At 39.4% G+C, this 24,036-nt stretch overlaps 1 protein-coding gene across 18 annotated transcripts in view; it reads left to right on the top strand.

Annotated features, from left to right (window-relative positions):
• Positions 1-24,036, top strand: part of LOC105468948 (teneurin transmembrane protein 4) — a 3,228,145-nt gene that overhangs the window by 2,130,930 nt on the left and 1,073,179 nt on the right. The window lies entirely within an intron of this gene.

The following is a 24,036-nucleotide window of genomic DNA, read 5'->3' as shown; positions in this document are numbered from 1 at the left end:
GGTTAAGTATTTTGCCCAAGGCCACACAGCTAATAAATGGTGGAACAGGAATTTAAACTCCAACAATCTAACTTCAGAGCAATACAGCCTTAGTAAAGCAATCTCACATCCATCATCTGACTCAATTAATGTATCACAAGATAGTAATGCCTATGTATTTATTATAATGAAAGAAATCAAGAGCCAAATAAATCAAGTTATTTGCTACAGTCTCCAAAGAAGGGTTACCCAAGATGCAACCCTTTCCAGCCATTTACTGCAGCCATGCTTGGTTCCTGTATATGCCTAAAGAATCCTCATTTTAAAAAAAATGTTTCAGACCCAGGCACCATCTCATATACCGTCCTGGCAATCTGAGTAAGATCTCAAGGGGGAGGAAATACTAAGGACATGTAATGTCTCTTCAGTTTACAGCCTAAAGTAGAAACAACCAATTTCTCCATTTTCCTTCTTTGATCCCCACCACAGTTCCCCCATTATCTTTCAAAGCTGGAAGGAGTAGCCCCTTCAAGAAATGGGTACTCCCCACACATGTTCCCAGAAAGCATGGAATACAAAGAAAACCATAATGAGATAATACTGTTTTTGTTTCTACTGTCAAAAACTTCTGCCCATTAATATGATAGTTTGATTTTCTTCTTGTGGTTGCCATTTTATGTGTATTTTGTATTTCTCTTTCTAGAGGATTATTTCTGATTTGAGAAGGGAGCTTTGAGTCACCAAAGCATTGCTTTGTGGCCAGTATCATTGATCTTGCTGGTACCATGCAGACCTCTTGTTCCATATGAGTACTCTGCAGTGTTGCTTGTCTTTATTTTTTTTGCTTTGGCTTCCATTGAACTTCATATAAATAAAAGCAGAGTCAAACTCTTTCCAGATGCAATAATAAGAAATACTTTTATCTCAATGTCTTCAAGCATTAACAGAAGTAACACTTCTGTTAACAGTTAACATAAAGGAAAGTTTAGATTGAGGAAGTATAAAGGAGAGTGGAGGGAAAGAACGCGAACATATTTCTCATTCCTATTTGTGACTTGGATGTGAACATTGGCTTCAGGTTGAAATTTGGCAGCCCAGAAGTATTTTAACAAAAGTAATCTGAAGCAATAAAAAAAGGCAATTTTCCATTTTTATATAAGCAATAGGAGTTTTTAAAAAGGCAAGTAACAAAAAATAAATCAAAGCATTATTAGTTTGGGGATTTTTATTGTACTCTTTTAACTAAAGGAATAAAAAGTTTCATTTTTCAAGGGCAAAATCTGCAGACAGTTCTAAGCATGGATGGCCACAAGAAAAGCCATCAGAAAAGATGTAAGATGAAAAAGTCTGGTTCTCATGCTCATGTCTGGTGCGTGGAGTTAATAGCTAATCATTAAAACAAAATATGTTCACCTATGTTGTTTTTAAAGAAGCGCATATTAAGCATTTATATTGCACTAAGCACTAGAAGCCTTGATGAAAAAATAAGGAGAAAAAGATAGAAGACATTACTTCCACTTTCAAAGAAAACTAAGAGCCATACGTATGTACAAATAATGCATGGTAGAGAAGAAGTAAAACTGGGCTGTGCTAAGTGTGAGAGTGGGGTGGAAAAAGTAGTGGCTTTGGAGTCAGAGAGACTTGGGTTCAATTTCCAGTTTCAAACCCGTATGACTTGGATGAATATTTTTACATTTCTGAGCAGCAGGCTATACATCCGCAACATGCGAACACATGCCTTGAAGAACTGTGAACAATTAATAATATGCAATATATGTACAGCACCTAGTCCATTGCCTGGCTCACTGCAGGCATTTGGAAACTCATTTCTTAGCCCTCTACTCCTCTGTGAACTGAGTAAGGAAGTAGTCACTATAATGCTCAAATATCATTCTCTTTGCAATGATTAAACAGAAGCAAATAAGGAGAATGTCAGGGGCCAAGGTTGCATTACCTTGTGGTCAAGACATAGTGACACAACAGGCAAACAAACAAACACATATAGATAAAAATACAAGGAGCTAGGGTTTGGACTGGGGCCTGTGTGTATCTTCTCACTCTATCAAAACACCACTTTACATAATTCGACAAGGCCCTGATGCCCAATATTGCAAGAAACCACCTCAAAATGCCACATTTAGTAAGGGGAAATGAAATATTTATATTCTTCTTAGTATTTAATATTGTTTCCTGAGCTTTGTACAAAATAATACATGGAGAAATACTTTTACTGCTACCGTCAAATTTTATTTTGTTCACTGAAATGACCCTTTAGGAGAGGCTTTCTGAGGGAATTGAATAGGAGGGGACTAGTGAGGAACCATAAAGAGACATCTGGAGCTTCCCCAGAGAGGGCCTGTGTCCGCATTCAGGGGTGAGAGTTTCCCCAGGAGAGGACACTGAAAGAGCTGGGAAGGCAATAGAAGCGCAGAGATGGGACACCTACATGCCACTGTATGCTAGTGATGAGCAGGAGTGCGCAATATCATATGAGGTTTTCTGCTAAAATGACCATGAATAATGAATGACATGAGGGTAATCAAAAAAGGGTAGTGAGTGTGATTGGCCATGAGGATCGTCAGTGGGGCACCCCCATGGAAATACCTGTGACAGCAGCAAGGGTAAGGTGTTATCTAAGTGCTTCACCAAATTTACTGCATCTACACCAGGCTCAAGTAGAGGAGCCTGTGAGGTAGGCATTTTAGTACCTATTTCACAGGTGAGAAAACTACAATTAGGAACTGGAAGATCTGGGAGTCAAAAGCAAATTGGATACACCTGAGCTTGGCGCAGTGGCGCACGCCTGTAATCCCAGCACTTTGGGAGGCTAACGCGGGCAGATCACTTGAGGTCAGGAGTTTGAGACCAGCCAGCCAACATGGTGACACCTCATCTCTACTGCAAATACAAAAATTAGCCTGGTGTGGTAGCAGGTGCCTGTAGTCTCAGCTACTTGGGAGGCTGAGGCAGGAGAACCTCTTGAACCTGGGAGGTGGAGGTTGCAGTGAGCCAAGATCATGCCACTGCACTCCAGCTTGGGGGACAGAGTGAGATTCCATCTAAGAAAGAAAAAAAAGAAAGTGGACACACTTGTAATATGAATTCATGCCCTGCTACTTTACATCTGTGTGAAGTTGCTGAGCCTCAGTTCTCTCATTTATAAAAAAGAAAATATAGCAATCACTTTGCAAAATTGACACAAACACTAGAGATGGTGAATATGGTATCTAGCATAATCCTCGGTATGGAATGGTGTTAAAGGCTCTACAAAGGTACATAGCAGATGCTAAACTAAAGAGATGATGAGTGAATGGATGAATTGATGGCTAGATGAATGACCAGCTAGATAGAAAGCCGCTATAAACTAGCTAAAATATAAAAGATGATAGCTGAACATCCCACTGGGGATCTTTTATTTTTTTCATTATAGCTTTGAAAGAGTCCTGAAGGTAGAGTAAAACATATACAATGAATCCCATTTGAAATCTGGATAAACCCAAAGTCTGACCTGAAATAATTTATCCCAAGTTCACTCAGCTAATTTAATTATTCAAAAAACATTAATTAAGCACCCACTCTGTTCCAATTATTGGGGCTATAGTAACAAAATAAAAACCTCTTCCCACATGGTGCTTACATTCTATTGGGAGTGGTAAGGAGATATACAATAAACAAAACAAATAATATATATACTTTGAGAAGCTGGGGCAAAGACAGGAATCAGAATCCCTGGGGCTACAAGATTACACAGACTGAACTAGAATCTAAGACTACACATGTCTACCATGACCCTTTAGCCCACCCACAGATTCTCAAGTAGCATGATCAAATACCTGCAGCCTCAGCAACCGCTTTCTGAACTCAATTTTGTTTCTCTTGAAATTTCACATTTAACTGTGGCATGCATTTGGCAGAGGTGGTACCGAAGTGCAGAGGTCCCTCTCTCTGTTAAAGCTTGATCCCTGGGAGCCCTGAGAAGAGCTGACCTCAGGGCCTTCAGACCAATGAGGAAATTGGGGTCATTCTTTGCTCTATTGTGTTACATTAGCTGCATTGTGGTTTTACAGCTTCATGGAAGTGAAGCAGATGGAATCTCTGACCTTGGGTGCTGACAAACTAAAAAACAAAAAATATCCCCCAAGCTACATGTGGTATTTGACTCATATTACACCATAAAGACCAGACCCTGACCAACATTCAAAAGCAATGACAATATGTTAGCACCTATGTATGGCGACTCTTTTGTTAAGTACTTACTTTACACCCAGTCTGGTAAGGAGGGATCCAAACTGCACAGAACCTTATCGTCTGCATCTTTAAAACAAATATACATTGAAAATTCCTGCCTCCTAATTATCTCTTAATTCGCTCCCTTCTATCTGTTCCCCACAGCCATTATAGTAGATCAGCTTACCATCATGTCTCTCTTGAATTGTTTCAGCAGCCATCTATCTGACTGGTTTTCTGGCTTTCTTCTGTGCATTCTACTGACCTACAGAAAAAGTACGCACTGATTAGCATGGTTTGCAAAACATTTCAAGTCTGGCCCCTTCCAGATACCAGCCTCACCTCTAGCCTTTCCTTTCTTTGCTTATGCCACAGCTATACTGAATTCCTTGTAGTTTCTCCAAATATACCATGTTCCCTCTAATGGCTAGATGTTTGCAACTGGAATTTCCTTTCTCCTACTCTTCAGGTGGCCAGCTTACATTCATCAGTTCTTTCATCCTCTCTGCCGCCTCCTAACATTTTATATTGCTTCCTTAAATTCTCTAACACTGGATTGGTGGTTCCCTCTATGTCCTCTCATATAACTCGGCTTTCCCAATCAGTAAACACTGGTTGAATAAAGAGCTGAATATATGTAAATTAATGAATCAGAGAATCATATTTTGCGGAGAATCAGTATCAAAGTTACATCCTAGAACCTCGATCACCAATCTCTCTTTTCTATCCGCCACAAAATTAAATCAGCCCAACAAGTTAAGTGTGCTCACCTACCCTTGTGGGTAGATATGCGGATGGAGGATGGTGCCTTTGCCCTGGGCATTTTGTTGCCCATGAGCTTTTCCCTCGCAGGCCTTGACACCCACCCTGGGGTTGTATCTGTTCACTTGCCATAGTGGACTTGGACCTCTGCAGTTGAGTCCTTGTCTTTTCTGCTTCAACTCACAACTAGGGCTTCTCTGTGAATTTACCTCCCTGGGGAAAATGTTTAGTTTCTTAGCTGGTGGGTTAGAAAAGCCCTGGCCTCTGTGTGTCACTGTCCCAGCAGGTATGCCAGGGTAAAAGTCTAGGAGGTCCTTTGCCACTATACATCTTCTAGAAACAGATTTACAGAATCTTAGAGTGTTGATAATAGAAAATCCTCAGATTAGTCAATGCATACCCTGATTTTTAGATGTTTTTCTTCCTGCCTGCCTTCCTGCTTTCCTGTCTTCATTCCTTCCTTCTTTCATTTTCCTTCTTTCCTACAGCACCTAAATCAGGCAGTGTGCTCAGAATTGGGAGTTGAATCAGGCAGGAATAGATTAGACACAAAGTTCTTTAGCTTACGAAGTTTATAGTCAGCCTAGCTAGGCCCTCAGACAAGTATCCAGACAATTACAACACCGTGTGCTGAAAGAGGGCTTGTTTGGGCCAGGCGCGGTGGCTCACACCTGTAATCCCAGCACTTTGGGAGGCCAAGGCAGGTGAATCACCTGAGGTCAGGAGCTCAAAATCTGCCTGGCCAACATGGTGAAACCCTGTCTCTACTAAAATACAAAAATTAGCCAGGCGTGGTGGTGGGTGCCTGTAATCTAAGCTACTCAGGAGGCTGAGGCAGGAGAATCACTTGAACGCAAAAGGCGGAGGTTGCAGTGAGCTGAGATTACACCACTGCATTCCAGCCTGGGTGACAGAGCCAGACCCTGTCTCAAAAAAATAAAAAAAAAAAAAGAGGGCTTGTTTGTTTGTTCATTTGTTTAGCCATTTCAGGACATATGGCAAAGGAATAAGAATTTCTCATTTCCAGTTGGTATAGAATAGTTGTGCTCTACTCCATATCATGTGTTCATACATAGTGTCGATTAAGATTAAGAAATAAGAACTTATACTCAATATCAGGTATGAAGTTAATATGGATGACTTTTTAACCCTACAGACTTGAGTCCCTATCCCAGTGTCAGACTCTATCAATCTCAGTGTGCCAGAGTCTGAGTCATCTGGACTGGGGCTTGAGTACCAACTCCAAGATCACGACCTGAATCATGCTTGAGAATCTGCCTTATTACCCTACAGTTTGTCATTATACTCAGAAAACACTAGATGCTAAATAAACACTTGTTAGACAGTCCTACCTTGTTTTAAACACTGTTTCTCATCTTGACCATATTTACTAAACTTTTTTCCAAATGCCTTTTGGCTCGACTAAAAACATAAGTATATCACCAGAAGTCAAAGATAAAGAGAACTAATGTGTTGTCAGATTTTATACCAGCTCCTGTGCCACTTACACTGTCTCATTTATTCTCACTGCAATCTTCTGAATTGTGTATACACTGCCCCATTTTTCAGATGAATTAAGGCCTGTAGAAATTTGTTGACTTTCCTAATGTCTCACAGACAAGTCTATGTGATGTTGTCTTTAGTTGTTCAACATGTGCTCTATCATTTTGGGATTGGCTTACACAGCATTGTGGGAATAGGAACCCTGGCTTGTTAGGTTGTCATTTTAATAAGACAGAAATTATTTTTATGTTCAAATTCTGTTCTTTCTGCTAAAATAATTGGTCTCATTACTTCAAATGCAAAGCCAGTGTTCAATCTTCTATCATATACCTAACGTTTACTTGTATTTTTTCTTTAAATTATATCTCCAAGGCCCTTTCTCTTGCTCTCTGATTAGAAAGACCATTTGTGCTAACTTCTGAATTCTGAAAGCACTGAATTTTGATTATCTTTCATTTTTTCTTTTGACTGGTGTCAAGAACACCCTCTTCACCTGATGACTGCTATGTAGCAGTTTTTCCCATAAGAACCCCGCCACCCTCTCTATGGGGCCATTATGCCTGGTTTTCTTGAGGTGGCACATCTTAGCCTTTTTGCCCACCTCTGCACCCCCAGCATATTAGTTAGGCCACTTGATTTTAAGTTACAGGAACCAGCCTGAGGTAGGTTAAGCAAAAAAAGTGGGACTTATTATATGAAAGAAAAAAAAACTCATGAAAAACAAGGTCAGAAATGCAGATGAGGATGAGAAAACTACCTGGACTCTCTCCATCCTCCAACTCTTATCTCTGCCTCTTTCTACGTGGCCACGTTTTTCTTCTCCCTCTGAGAGCTGGCTTTCTTTGGTGTCCGATCCACATGGAAAAAGTCATGATTATTTCCAGCTCCCAAATGTATCTATGACAATCCAATCATCTAAAAATAAATAAATAAATACAAATTTTGTTGGTCTAACTTCCAAATTTATGAGGAAAGAACTCTGAATGGACATGATGGCAACATTTGGTCTGAGCAGCTGTGGCCAGGAAAAAAGTATTCTTGCTGAAAGTGGCTGCCATAGGTCTATACTATGAAAGCAGCAGGCAGGAGAGATCATTGTAAACTGAGTAGAGTCTGAAACAGGTCCACTACTTTCTTCAATTTAAGTTATCAATTTTCTGAGAAGTCTCCTGACAATGGGAAAGGTGAATCCAGAATCAGAGACATGAAGACCAAAATGACAATTTGCAGCTGCTACCATGGGGACTTGGCAGGCTGAGAATGTTGTAGAATGAGGGCAGGGCCATGTCCTTCTGCCCACAGCTGTGTTCTTATGTCCAACATGGTAGCTGGCACCCAGTGAAAATGAGAGAACTGTTTGTCAAATAATATGTAAACTTTAAGGGAAAAGTAGTGTTCATCATACCTCCTAACCGGTGAGAAACAAGAGTAAGAATGAAGAAAAATGTGAGAAAGAAGTATTTCCCATGTTAACATTGTGGAGATGGCATTGCATTGATACTCTCTGCCAGAGTGACACGTAGCACCTGCCCTGCTCCAAGAGGGGCCTGGATAAGCATTTTTAGTGTCTGGTAGTTTGAAAGTGGCGTCAGTTTGGAGGAGTCTTTTCATGGCTGTTGAGACAAATCCTGTACATAATACAGGAAACTCTGTGTATTAAAGACTGTAGGTTTTCTTTTCTTTTTTTTTTTTTTGAGGCGGAGTCTCGCTCTGTCGCCCAGGTTGGAGTGCAGTGGCGCGATCTCGGCTCACTGCAACCTCCACCTCCCGGGTTCACACCATTCTCCTGCCTCAGCCTCCCGATTAGCTGGGACTACAGGTGCCCGCCACCACGCCCAGCTAATTTTTTATATTTTTTAGTAGAGACGGGATTTCACTGTGTTAGCCAGGATGGTCTTGATCTCCTGACCTCGTGATCCGCCTGCCTCGGCCTCCCAGAGTGCTGGGATTACAGGCATGAGCCACCATGCCCGGCCAAGACTGTAGGTTTTCAATGGAAAATCCTGTCTCATATGGGAAGGCTGGAAAATAATAAACAATTCCATAAACTATAAGTAAAGACTATCTTCAATACAGAAACCTTCATGTTCTAAAAATTTACACTCATCGCATTATTTGCTATAGCAATCTAGATCATTGAGATGGAAATATTTTCAATATATAAACACACACTTGAGTGGATAATTTGTTGTTTTCTTAGAGGTCCTTTAATTGTTTTACTTTTTATTTTTATTAATTACTGTGTCTATTTGTAAGGTATACACTGTACTCACCTAGAAGTTTTGTGACTTGTTAAATAGATGTAGATAAGGAGTATGGTGTTAGAAAAGGGAAGTAACAAACACATCCTTTACTTAGAAGGAAGGTAGGTGAGTTCTTTTGTTGTTATTTGTTCTTAGTCAAGTGACATTCCTACAAATGAGAGACTAAAGTCAGTGATCTCTAAAATATGCTTATACTCTATTATATTACAATTTTTTAACCAAAAAGTTGAGAACGTTTTCTCCTAAAATTTCTGGGAAGCAAATCTAAGAAGTAATCCTAAGTATGAGAATGACTTGTGAGGAAAAAAATATATATTATTGTGTCATTGTTTAAAAACAATTATTTACAAACAAGAGAATTAAGAAAATAACCAAAACATTCAACATCAAACCAAACATGAATACATGAATTCAATGTCTTTTCCAGAGAGAATATGATAAGGTGATATAAAATTATAATTTTGAAAACTATGTAAAAACATGGATCTTACACAGTACCGTGCTCACTCCACACTCCCATACACTTACACATGAACTAAGGCTGAAGAAAACATATCAAAATGTTAATACTAATTGCATCAGGACTAACATACCTGTTTTCTTTCTTTATTCATTTTCTATATTTCTGGTCTGGTAATGTCATTTAGCATAACTGAAAACAAAATATTAGGTAAATAATGCCAGCAGAAGTTCAACTGGAAGGAAGAATAAAGAGCTAGTGCCCAATGTCAAGCACTTTATTTGCTTTTAAAGATAAAGGATTTAAGTGTGTGTGACAAAGAGAACAAGATAACATGCAATCACAGGTTAGAGCTGTGACATGTGGTCAGACTGAGGAGGAGATGTTAAAGAGCTGTGATCAACAGGAGGACAATTAACCCTAATTTAACTTTCATCTCATGTGCTTCCATAGAAGCACAGCATCTAAAATAGGAAGATGATGGTACCACTCTGCCTTGAAACAAACGACACTTGAAACATGAATCAACTGGAGTTTATTCAAAGAAGGCATAAAAGATGGTCTGGGAATCAGAAATAATAAACGGGAGGAACTGGGGATATTCATCTGAAAAAGGAGAAAACTCAGGGATTTAAATTGCCCTAGAGGGAGAGGGCAAGATGGCTGACTAGTTGCAGCCAAGTGGAACAGCTGCCACTGAGGCACCAAGATGACTGGCTTACTCCTAACAGATCTTCAGAGGGAAGGCACCGAGAGCAGATTGAGGGAACACAGGAGCTGGGCTCAAGAGGAGGAAGCTGGGAACCTGAAGGAGGCTACCATGCACCAGGACTCATTCCTGGCCCCAAACAACTCCCAGGGAATGGGTGAGTTGAACCGGCCAAGAGCAACCTGCTCTCACCACCTGCCTCTGGAATCCCAGCAAGAGGAGGCCCCTTGACCCCCATGGCCACTCACTGATGCAGAGAGCTGCTTAGAGAACTTGTAGGGGCAGCACATAGCTGATGTGGAGCCCAGAGGGTTTGGAGCAAGAGCATCTGTAGCACAGTACCGCCAGGAAGGTCCATCTCCTTAGGCTCAACTTGGAGACATTAGCCATAGGAGACATTAGCCCTAGGGACACTGATGGACCTGAACTCTGTAGGGCAATCTTGCCCACCAGACGGGGTCAGTCCGACTTGAGCACCCTTTGGTCAACTGGCCTCTTCTGGGGGCCCAGCCTTACCACACAGGGCAGCTTTGGGTCTCCTAGGGGCTACATCATAGCTCTTACATGGGAGGATTGTCCCTGATAGGTAGAAGGATCTAGCAGGGCAGCCCCCATTGTCAAACACCAGCGCGCCTGCTCCCTCCCACACTGCAGCATCCCTGGGGCCCACAGCAACCATACACATCACTTTTCCAGTATGTATGTGCGTGGACAGGTTTTAGCTTTCTCGCCCAACCAGTGTGCATATGCTCTGCCCTGACACAGCTGTTGTGGGAGTGCACTTTGCCCCCACTCCCCACTGGACCACCACTGCAGTCAGAGCTTTCGTAGGCGAGGAGCCAGCGAGCCGCAACCAGCCACAGCCACATTAGCACTCTGCCCTTGTGTCAACACTGCCATGGGAGTAAAACAAGGCCCAGAGAACAGTCGGTCCTCCCCATCCTGAGAGACCACCCCAGCCTGTGGCACAAAGAGAGCGCACCCAGACCTGTGCCTAACAGTGCTCCGCCCCTGTGCTGACACCACCACCAGTGTGACCACATACACAGTTGCCAGCAGGGGCCTCCCAACCCTGCAAGCTGGCTCTGCCACTGTGGTGAACCTACACGGAAGCAGGCATGCCAGCACCTGCTAGTACCCTGCAGTGGCTGAGGAGCATGCACCTCACCGCACTGCCACTGCTGCTTCTCACACATGCACGTGAAGATGGATCCAACTGCAACCACACTATGAAATGCTTTGGCTGAACCACACATCAGAATAGTGACCAGTGGTCAGGGAGCACTTTGGCCAAGACGACAAAGCTGTGGCACAAAACAAGTTTCTCAGACCACACAGTCCAGGAATTAGGAGCTAAGCATTGGCCCCCTAACATCTTCCAGAAATGAAGCCAGTCATCTGAATCCACCCTTTACCACAATCAAACCCTTAAGGTCACCAAATAGGATAAAAGAAGAAGAAGAAAAAAAAAAAAAAAAAAAAAAAAAAAACTATCCCAAGGTCAGCAACTTAAAAGATCAAACTACTATCTCTAAGAAACTTAAGGCGGGGGCACCCAAGATGGCCCAATAGGAACAGCTCCAGCCTCCAACTCCCAGCGTGAGCAACACAGAAGACAGGTGATTTCTGCATTTTCAACTGAGGTACTGGGTTCATCTCACTGCAGTGTTTTGGACAGACAGTGCTGGTCAGTGGGTGCAGCCCAACCAGTGAGAGCTGAAGCAGGGCAAGGCATCGCCTCACCTGGGAAGCACAAGGGGGAAGAGAATTCCTTTTCCTAGCCAAGGGAAACCGAGACACATGGAAAATCGGGTAACTCCCATCCTAATACTGTGTTTTTACCAAAGGTCTTAGCAAATGGCACACCAGGAGATTATATCCCATGCCTGCCCAGAGGGTCCCATGCCCACGGAGCCTCCCTCATTGCTAGCACAGCAGTCTGAGATCTAACTGCAAGGAGGTAGCCAGGCTAGGGGAGGGGTGTCCACAATTGCTGAGGCTTAGTAGGTAAACAAAGCCTCCAGAGGGCTCGAACTGGGTGGAGCCCACCACAGCTCAAGCAGGCCTGCCTGCCTCTGTAGACTCCACCTCTGGGGATAGGACATAGCTAAACAAAAAGCAGCAGAAACCTCTGCAGATGTAAATGTCCCTGTCTGACAGCTTTAGAGAGAGCAGTGGTTCTCCCAGCATGGAGGTGGAGATCTGAGAACAGACAGACTGCCTGCTCAAGTGGGCCCCTGACCCCTGAGTAGCAAAACTGGTAGACATCCCCCACTAGGTGCAGACAGACACCTCACACCTCCCACCTAACACAGCGGGGTACACCTCTGAGATGAAGCTTCCAGAGGAAGAATCAGACAGCAATGCTTGCTGTTCAGCAATATTCTGTCTTCTGCAGCCTCTGCTGCTGATACTCAGGCAAACAGGGTCTGGAGTGGACCTCAAGCAAACTCCAACAGACCTACAGCAAAGGGTCCTGACTGTTAGAAGGAAAACTAGCAAACAGAAAGGACACCCACACCAAAATCCCATCAGTACGTCACCATCACCAAAGACCAAAGGCAGATAAAACCACAAAGATGGGGAAAAAGTAGTGCAGAAAAGCTGGAAATTCAAAAAATCAGAGCACATCTCCTTGGAGGAGGAATGAAGCCCATCACCAGCAACAAAACAAAGCTGGAGGGAGAATGAATTTAACGTTAGAGTTGAGAGAAGAAGGCTTCAGTAGATCAAACGTCTCAGAGCTAAAGGAGGAACTATGTACCCAGCACAAAGAAACTAAAAACCTTGAAAAAAGAATGCAAGAATGGATAACTAGAATAACCAATGCAGAGAAGTCCATAAACGAACTGATAGAGATGAAAACCATGACACAAGAACTACGTGACAAATGCACAAGCTTCAGTAACTGACTCGATCAACTGGAAGAAAGAGTATCAGTGATTGAAGATCAAACGAATGAAATGAAGCGAGAAGAGAAGTTTAGAGAAAAAAGAGTAAAAAGAAATGAACAAAGCCTCCAAGAAATATGGGATTTTGTGAAAAGACCAAATCTACGTCTGATTGGTGTGCCTGAAAGTGATGGGGAAAATGGAACCAAGTTGGAAAACACTCTGCAGGATATTATCCAGGAGAACTTCCCCAACCAATTAAGGCAGGCCAACATTCAAATTCAGGAAATACAGAGAATGCCACAAAGATACTCCTTGAGAAGAGCAACTCCAAGACACATAATTGTCAGATTCACCAAAGTTGAAATGAAGGAAAAAATGTTAAGGGCAGCCAGAGAAAAGGTCAGGTTACCCACAAAGGGAAGCCCATCAGACTAAGAGCAGATCTCTTGTCAGAAACTCTACAAGCCAGAAGAGAGTGGGGGCCAATATTCAACATTCTTAAAGAAAAGAATTTTCAAACAAGAATTTCATATCTAGCCAAACTAAGTTTCGTAAGTGAAGGAGAAATAAAATCCTTTACAGAAAAGCAAATGCTTAGAGATTCTGTCACCACCAGGCCTACTCTATAAGAGATCCTGAAGAAAGCACTAAACATGGAAAGGAACAACCAGTACCAGCCATTGCAAAAACATGCCAAAATGTAAAGACCATTGATGCAAGGAAGAAACTGCATCAACTAACGAGCAAAATAACCAGCTAATATCATAATGACAGGATCAAGTTCACACATAACAGTATTAACCTTAAATGTATATGGAATAAATGGTTCAATTAAAAGACACAGACTGGCGGATTGAATGAAGAGTCAAGACCCATCAGTTTGCTGTATTCAGGATACCCAATTCACATGCAGACACACATAGGCTCAAAGTAAAGGGATGGAGGAAGATCTACCAAGCAAATGGAAAACAAAAAAAGGCAGGGGTTGCAGTCCTAGTCTCTGATAAAATAGACTTTACACCAACAAAGATCAAAAGAGACAAGGAAGGCCATTACATAATGGTAAAGGGATCAATTCAACAAGAAGAGCTAACTATCCTACATATATATGCACCCAATACAGGAGCACCCAGATTCATAAAGCAAGTCCTTAGAGACTTACAAACAGACTTACACTCCCATACAATAATAATGGGAGACTTTAACACCCCACTGTCAACATTAGACAGATTAACAAGACAGAAAGTTAACAAGGATATCCAGGAACTGAACTCTGCACCAAGGGGACCTAATAGTCATCTACAGAACTCTCCACCCCAAATCAACAGAATATACATTCTTCTTAGCACCACATTGCACTTATTCCAAAATTGACCACATAGTTGGAAGTAAAGCACTTCACAGCAAATGTAAAAGAACAGAAATTGTAACAAACTGTCTCTCAGACCACAGTGCAAATCAAACTAGAACTCAGGATTAAGAAACTCAATCAAAACTGCTCAACTACATGGAAACTGAACAACCTTTTCCTGAATGACTACTGGGTACATAACGAAATGAAGGCAGAAATAAAGATGTTCTTTGAAACCAGTGAGAACAAAGACACAACATACCAGAATCTCTGGGACACATTTAAAGCAGTGCATAGAGGGAAATTTATAGCACTAAATGCCCACAAGAGAAAGCACAAAAGATCTAAAATTGACACCCTAACATCACAATTAAAAGTACTAGAGAAGCAAGAGCAAACACATTCAAAAGCTAGCAGAAGTCAAAAAATAACTAAGATCAGAACAGAACTGAAGGAGATAGAGACACAAAAAAACCCTTCAAAACATCAATGAATCCAGGAGCTGGTTTTTTGAAAAGATCAACAAAATTGATAGACCGCCAGCAAGACTAATAAAGAGAGAAGAATGAAATAGATGCAATAAAAAATGATAAAGGGAATATCACCACCAACCCCACAGAAATACAAACTACCATCAGAGAATACTATAAACACCTCTATGCAAATAACAAGTCCAGGACCAGATGGATTCACAGCTGAATTCTACCAGAGGTACAAGGAGGAGCTGGTACCATTCCTTCTGAAACTATTCCAATCAATAGAAAAAGAGGGAATCCTCCCTAAATCATTTTATGAGGCCAACATCATCCTGACACCAAAGGCTGGCAGAGACACAACAAAAAAAGAGAATTTTAGACCAATATCCCTGATGAACATCGATGCAAAAATCCTCAATAAAATACTGGCAAACCGAATCCAGCAGCACATCAAAAAGCTTATCCACCATGATCAAGTGGGCTGCATCCCTGGGATGCAAGGCTGGTTCAACATTTGCAAATCAATAAACATAATCCAGCATATAAACAGAACCAAGGACAAAAACCACATGATTATCTCAATAGATGTAGAAAACACCTCTGAAAAAATTCAACAGACCTTCATGCTAAAAACTCTCAATAAATTCGGTATTGATGGAACATATCTCAAAATAAGAAGAGCTATTTATGACAAACCCACTGCCAATATCATACTGAATGGGCAAAAACTGGAAGCATTCCCTTTGAATACTGGCACAAGACAGGGATGCTTTCTCTCACCACTCCTATTCAACATAGTGTTGGAAGTTCTGGCTAGGGCAATCAAGGAAGAGAAAGAAATAAAGTGTACTCAGTTAGGAAAAGAAGAAGTCAAATTGTCCTGTTTGCAGATGACATGATTGTATATTCAGAAAACCCCATCATCTCAGCCCAAAATCTCCTTAAGCTGATAAGCAACTTCAGCAAAGTCTCAGAATACAAAATCTATGTGCAAAAATCACAAGCATTCTTATACACCAATAACAGACAAACAGAGAGCCAAATCATGGATGAGCTCCCATTCACAATTGCTTCAAAGACAATAAAATACCTAGGAATCCAACTTACAAGGGATATAAAGGACCTCTTCAAGGAGAACTACAAACCACTGCTCAGTGAAATAAAAGACGACACAAACAAACGGAAGAACATACCATGTTCATGGATAGGAAGAATCAATATCGTGAAAATGGCCATACTGCCCAAGGTAATTTATAGATTCAATGCCATCCCCATCAAGCTACCAATGGCTTTCTTCACAGAATTGGAAAAAACTGCTTTAAAGTTCATATGGAACCAAGGAAGAGCCCGCATTGCCAAGACAATCCTAAGCCAAAATAACAAAGCTGGAGGCATCATGCTACCTGACTTCAAACTATACTACAAGGCTACAGTAGCGAAAACAGCATGGTACTGGTATCAAAACAGAGATATAGAGCAATGGAATAGAACAGAGTCCTCAGAAATAATAACACACATCTACAGCCATCTGATCTTTGACAAGCCTGACAAAAACAAGAAATGGGGAAAGGATTCCCTATTTAATAAATGGTGCTGGGAAAATTGGCTAGCCATAAGTAGAAAGCTGAAACCGGATCCTTTCCTTACTCCTAATATGAAAATTAATTCAAGATGGATTAGAGACTTAAATGTTAGACCTAACACCATAAAAAACCCTAGAAGAAAACCTAGGTAATACCATTCAGGATATAGGTATGGGCAAGGACTTCATGTCTAAATCACCAAAAGCAACAGCAACAAAAGCCAAAATTGATGAATGGGATCTCATTAAACTAAAGAGCTTCTGCACAGCAAAAGAAACTACCGTCAGAGTGAACAGGCAACCTACAGAATGGGAGAACATTTTTGCAATCTACTCATCTGACAAAGGGCTAATATCCAGAACCTACAAAGAACTCAAACAAATTTGCAAGAAAAAACAAACAACCCCATCAAAAAGTGGGCAAAGCATATGAACAGACACTTCTCAAAAGAAGACATTCATACACCCAACAGACCCATGAAAAAATGCTCATCATCACTCGCCATCAGAGAAATGCAAATCAAAACCACAATGAGATACCATCTCACACCAATGAGAATGGCGATCATTAAAAAGTCAGGAAACAACAGGTGCTGGAGAGGATGTGGAGAAACAGGAACACTTTTACACTGTTGGTGGGACTGTAAACTAGTTCATCCATGGTGGAAAACAGTGTGGTGATTCCTCAAGGATCTAGAACTAAAAATACCATTTGACTCAGCCATCCCATTACTGGGTATATACCCAAAGTATTATAAATCATGCTGCTATAAAGACACATGCACACGTATGTTTATTGTGGCACTATTCACAATAGCAAAGACTTGGAATCAACCCAAATGTCCATCAGTGACAGACTGGATTAAGAAAATGTGGCACATATACACCATGGAATACTATGCAGCCGTAATAAAGGATGAGTTCTTGTCCATGGATGCAGCTGGAAACCATCATTCTCAGCAAACTATCGCAAGAACAGAAAACCAAATACCGCATGTTCTCACTCATAGGTGGGAATCGAACAATGAGATCACTTGGACACAGGAAGCGGAACATCACACACTGGGGCCTATTGTGAGGAGGAGGGATGGTGAGGGATAGCATTAGGAGATATACCTAATGTAAATGATGAGTTAATGGGTGCAGTACACCAACATGGCACATGTATACACATGTAACAAACCTTCACGTTGTGCACATGTATCCTAGAACTTAAAGTATAATAAAAATAAATAAACAAATAAATAAATAAAAGATTTTAGAGTCTTTTACATCTTATTCTTTTCTTTCTAGCAGATAGATTTAATTTTAACAGAAGGGAGATCTATCTGTATTCAGTCTTCCAGTAATTAAATGACTTTCTCAGCAGTTAAAAAACTTCTCTCCAGTGAAAAACTGAATAACCATCTGTAATGAATATTGTATAGTGGTGCTGTCTTTATGTGAGAAGATTATCTAGACCAATAGTTGGAAAACCTTTTCTGTAAAGGATAAGATAGTAAATATTTTAGGCTCTGCAAGTCACATAGGCTCTGTTCCAATTACTCACCTCTGCTATTGTAGCCTAAAAGCAATCAGATACAATATATAAACAAATGGACATGGCTGTGTTCTAATAAAACTTTATTTATTAAAACAAGAAGTGGACCAGATTCAGCCCATGGGCTATAGTTTGCCAACCTCTTAAAACAACCAAAGAGCTTAACTAATTGATTTAGGCTATTTGGATAGCCTATTGGGATTTTTGAGAGCTTCCAAGGCCTTATCATTTAAGAAAAAGCCAAAAGCCTCATTCAGAACTATGCAAGAAGAGTTCTGATAGATTCTTTTTAAAAACATTTTTTGTTTTTCTTTTTTTAAAAAAATATTTTTAACTATTATGAATGAATACATAATAATTGTTCATATTTACAGGGCATGTGATATTTTGACATAAACGTACAATTTGTAATGATAAAATCAGGATAATTGGGATATCCACCTCCTCAAGCATTTATCATTTCTTTGTTAGGAGCATTCCAATTCCACTTCTTACATTATTTTGAAATACACAATAAATTGTTAACTATAGCTGCCCTATAGTGCTACTGAACAATAGATCTTATTCCTTCAATCTAACTGAATTTTTGTATCAATTAACCATCTCCTTCTCAGCCAGTAGTGACCATCATTCTACTCTCTATCTCCATGAGTTCAACTTTTTTTAGCACCCACATATTAGTAATAACGTGCTAGGTTTGTCTTTCTGTGCCTGGCTTATGTCACTTAGCATAATTTCTTCCAGTTCCATTCATGTTATTGTAAATGACAGGATTTCATTTTTGTAGCTGAATAGTATTATATTGTGTGTACTACATTTTTTTAATCTGTTCATCTGCTGGACCATTAGATTGCTTCCAAATCTTGGCTGTTATGAATAGTGCCACAGTAAACACGGGAGTGCGGTTATATCTTTGATATACTGATTTCCTTTCTTTTGGTATATACCTGGCAGTGGGATTCCTGGGTTATATGATAGCTTTATTTTTAGTTTTTTAAGGAACTTCCATACTGTTCTCCATAGCGACTATACTAACTTACATTCCTACCTACAGTAGGAATGAAAACCTACTGTTTTTCCAAATCCTCCCCAGCGTTTATTACTGCCTGTCATTTGGATAAAGGCCATTTTAACTGGGGTGAAATGATACCTCATTGTAGCTTTGATTTGCATTTCTCTGATGATCAGTAATGTTTAGAACCTTTTCATATACCTGTTGGCCATTTGAATGTCTTCTTTTAAGAAATGTCTCTTCAGATCTTTTGCCCATTTTTAATCAGATTATTAGATGTTTTCCTATTGAGTTGTTTGTGAGCTTTTTATATATTCTGATTATAATCCTTTGTCAGATGGTTATTTCGCAAGTATTTTCTCCCATTCTATGGGTTGTCTCTTCACTTTGTTAATTGTTTCCTTTGCTATGCAGAAGCTTTTTAGCTTGAGATGATCCCATTAGTCAATGTTTGCTTTGGTTGACTATGCTTTTTGGGTACTACTGAAAAAATTTTTGCCTAGTCCAATGTCCTGGAGAGTTTCCCCAATGTTTTCTTTCTCTAGTTTCATAGTTTAAGGTCTTAGATTTAAGTCTGTCATCCATTTTGTTTTGATTGTTGTATGTGGCCAGAGATAGGGGTCTAGTTACTTTCTTCTGCGTATGGATATCTAGTTTTCCCAGCACCTCTTATTTAAGAGACTGTCCTTTTCACAGTATATGTTCTTGGCACCTTTGTTAAAAGTGAGTTCATTGTGCAGGTATGGATTTGTTTCTGTGTTCTCTATTCTGTCCCATTGGTCTGCATGTCTGTTTTATGCCAGTACTATGCTGTTTGGGTTATTGTAGATTTGTAGTATAATTTGAAGTCAGGTAATGTGATTACTCCAGTTTTGTTCTTTTTGCTTTGGATAGCTTTGGCTATTCTGAGTCTTTTGTGATTCCATGGAAATTTGTGGATTGTTTTTTCTACCCCAGTGAAGAATGTCATTGGTGTTTTGATAGAAATTGCACTGACTCTGTAGATTGCTTTAGGTAGAATGGATATTTTTAATATTATTCATTATTCCAATTTATGAACATGGAATATCTTTCCTTTTTTGTGTCCTCTTCATTTCTTACATCAATGTTTTATAGTTTTCATTGTAGAGATACCTCAATAATTTGGTTAAGTTTATTCCTAGGTATTTAATTTGCAAATCAAGTTTCTTTCTTGATTTCTTTTTCAGATTGTTCATTGTTGGTATGTAGAAATGATACTAAGTTTTGTATGTTGACTTTGTGTCTGGCAATTTTACTGAATTTATTTATCAGTTCTAATAGTTTTTTGTAGAGTCTCGATTTTTTCAAGTATCAGATCATATCAGCTACAAAGATAATTTGACTTCTTCCTTGCCAATTTCAATGCCCTTTATTTATTTATTTTATCTGATTTCTCTAGCTAGGATTTCCAGTACTGTAGTACTAAAAATACAGTTTTTGTCTTTAGTAACAGTGAGCATCATTGTCATGTTCCAGATCTTAAAGGAAAGGCCTTCAGTTTTATCCCATTTAGTGTGATACTAGCTGTGGGTCTGCCATATATGGCTCTTATTGTGTTTAGATATGTTCTTTCTATACTTATTTTTTTTTAGGATTTTTATCATGAAGGGATGTTGAATTTTATCAAATCCCTTTTCAGCATCAATTGAAGTGTTCATATGGTTTTTGTTCTTCATTCTGTTGATATGACATATCACACTGATTGATCCATGACATTGATTGATTTGCTTATGTTGAACCCTACTTGCATCCCTATATCCCTGGGATAAATCCCACTTGATCATAATGAATGCTTTTTATTAGGTCAGTGCAAAAGTAATTGCAGTTTTGCCATTAAAATGGCAATGACTTTTACACTGACCTAATAAATATGTTGTTGAATTCCATTTGCTAATATTTTGTTGAGGATTTTTGTATCACTGTTCATCAGTGATATTGGCCTGCAGTTTTGTTTGTTTTTTGATGTGTCTTTGTCTGGTTTTGTTACCAGGGTAATGAAATCAGAGAATGAGTCTGGAAGTATTCCTTCCTCCTTTCTGTGTTATTAACTGTAATGTCTGTTTTCATCTCTGATCTTATTTATTGGTTTTCCCTCTGGTTTTCTTAGTCTGGCTAAAGGTTTGTTCATTTACATATGTTTTCAAAAAAGCAACTTTTAATTTTGTTGATCTTTTGTATTTTTTATTTCAATTTCATTTATTTCTGTACAGATATTTATTATTTCTTTTCTTCTACTAATTTTTGGTTTGGTTTGCTCTTGATTCTCTACTGCCTTAAGATGTGTTATTAGCTTGTTTATTTGAAGTTTTTCTACTTTTTTGATGTAGGTGCATATAGCTATAAACTTTCCTTTCAATACTGCTTTCATTGTATCCCATAGTTTTTGGTATGTTGTGTTTTCATTATCATTTGTTTCAAGAAATTTTTAAATTTCCTTCTTAATATTTTCAATAACTAACTATCATTCAGGAGCATATTGTTTAATTTCCATGTGTTTGTATAGTTTCCAGAATTCCTCTTGTTACTGATTTCTAGTTATATTCCATTGTGGTCAGAGAAGATACTTGATATGCTTTCAATTATGTTGAATTTTTAACATTAGTTTTGTAGCCTAACTTATGGTGTATCCTTGAGAATGATCCATGTACTGATGAGAAGAAGGTATATTCTGCAGTCATCAGATGAAATGTTCTGTAAATATATCTACTAGGTCCGTTTAGTCTATAGTGCAGATTAAGTGATGTTTGTTTGTTGATTTTGTCTGGATGATCTGTCCAACTCTAAAAGTGGGGCATTGATGTCTCTAGCTGTTATTGTATTGAGATCTCTCTCTCTCTCTTTGGCTCTAATAATATTTGCCTTATATATCTTGGTTCACCAGTGTTGGGTACATATATATTTATAGTTGTTACATCTTCTTCCTGATTTGACACTTTTGACCTTCTCTGTCTCTTTTTATAGTTTTTGTCTTGAAATCTATTTTGTCTGCTATAAGTAGAGCTTCTGGCTGGGAGTGGTGACTCATACCTGTAATCACACCACTTTGGGAGGCCAAGCCGGGCAGATCACAAGGTCAGGAGTTTGAGACCAGCCTGGCCAACATGGTGAAACCTCTTCTCTGCTAAAAATACAAAAATTACATGAGCATGGAGGCATGCACCTATAATCCCAGCTACTCAGGAGGCTGAGGAAGGAGAATAGTTGGAACCCGGGAGGCGGAGGTTGCAGTGAACCAAGATTGCACCGCAGCACTACAGCCTGGGCAGCAGAGCAAGACTCCATTTCAAAAAGAAAAAAAAAGAAGTATAGCTTCTGCAGTTCTTTCTTTTTTTCTATTTGCATTGAATGTTTTTTTTCTTTTTCCATCCCTTTGTTTGCAGTCTCTGTCTTTATAGGTGAAGTATGTTTCCAATAGGCAATGGATCTTTGGGTTTGTTTTCTTATCCATTCACCACTCTGTGACTTTTTTTGTTTTTGGACTCTGTGCCTTTTGATTGGAGAGTTTAGTCCATTTATATTCAGTGTTATTATTGATAAGTCAGGATTTTCTCCTGCCATTTTATTATTTATTTTTGGTTGTTTTGTGGTCTTCTCTTTCTTCTTTCTTTTATTCCTGTCTTCCGTTTAGTGAAGGTGATTTTCTCTGGTGAAATGATCTAGTTTCCTGTTTTTTATATTTTGTATATTTATTGTATGCTTTTAGATTTGAGGTTACCATGAGGCTTGTAAATACTGTCTTAAAACCAATTATTTTAAACTGTGACAATTTAACACTGATCGCATAAACAAACTAATAAACAAAGAAAGCAAAGAGAAAACTAAAAAACTTTGTCTTCCTGATTTTTAGCTTTTTGTTGTTTCTATTTATATTTTATTGTACTGTGCATATCTTGAAAAGTCGTAGTTATTATTTTTGATTGGTTTATCTTTTAGCCTTTCTCCTCAAGATATGAGTAGTTTATATGCCACAATTATAGTGTTATAATATTGTATTAGGCCGTTTTCATGCTGCTGATAAAGACTTACCCAAGACTGGGAAGAAAAAGAGGTTTAACTGGACTTACAGTTTCACATGGCTGGGGAGGCCTCAGAATCATGGCAGGAAGTGAAAGGCACTTTTTTTTTTTTTTTTTTTTTTTTTTTTTTTGAGATGGAGCTTTGCTCTTGTTGCCCAGGCTGGAGTGCAGTGGCACAATCTCGGCTCACCACAACCTCCACCACCCGGGTTCAAGCGATTCTCCTGCCTCAGCCTCCCTAGTAGCTGAGATTACAGGCATGTGCCACCACACCCAGCTAATTTTGTATTTTTTTTTTTAGTAGAGACAGGGAAAGGCACTTCGTACATGGCGGCAGCAAGAGAAAAGGAGTGAGATGCAAAAGCAGAAACCTTTGATAAACCCATCAGATCTCATGAGACTTATTCACCATCACGAGAGTGGTATCGGGGAAACCGCTCCCATGATTCAAATGATTTCCCACTGGGTCCCTCCCACAACATGTGGGAATTATGGGAGTACAATTCAAGATGATATTTGGGTGGGGACACAGAGCCAAACTATATCAAATATTCTCTGTTTTTCTGTGTACTTACTATTACCAGTGATTTTTGCACCTTCAGATGATTTCTTGTTATTCATCAACATTCTTTTCTTTCAAATTAAAGAACTCCCTTTAGTATTTCTTGTAGGACAGGTCTGGTATTAATGAAATTCCTCAGCCTTTGTTTGTCTGGGAAAGTCTCTGTATCTGCTTCATGTTTAAATGATATCTTTTCTGCATATACGTTTCTAGAATAAAAGGTTTTATTTTCCTTCAGCACTTTAAATATGCCATATCAGTCTCTCCTGGTCTGTAAGGTGTCCACTGAAAAGTCTGCTGCCAACATATTGGAACTCCATTGTATGTTACTTGTTTATTTTTTCTTGTGTCTTTTAGAATTCTTTCTTGATCATTGACCTTTGGAAATTTGATTGTTAAATACCTTGAGATAGTCTTCTTTGGGTTAAATCCACTTGGTATTCTACAACCTTCTTGTACTTGTATACTGATATCTTTCTCTAGGTGTGGGAAGTCCTCTGTTATTATTCCTTTCAGTAAACTGTCTATCCCTGTCTGTTTTTCTACTTCCTGTTTAAGACCAATAACTCTTAGATTTGCCTTTTTAGGCTGTTTTCTGATAGAGGCCTAGTTTTACTCTTCTGTGTATGGATATTCAGTTTTCCTAGCACCATTTATTGAAGAGACTGTCCTTTCTTC

This window comes from Macaca nemestrina, chromosome 12 (genome assembly GCF_043159975.1).
Source record: "Macaca nemestrina isolate mMacNem1 chromosome 12, mMacNem.hap1, whole genome shotgun sequence".
NCBI lineage: Eukaryota > Metazoa > Chordata > Mammalia > Primates > Cercopithecidae > Macaca > Macaca nemestrina.
This window is presented reverse-complemented; position numbering and strand designations above follow the sequence as displayed.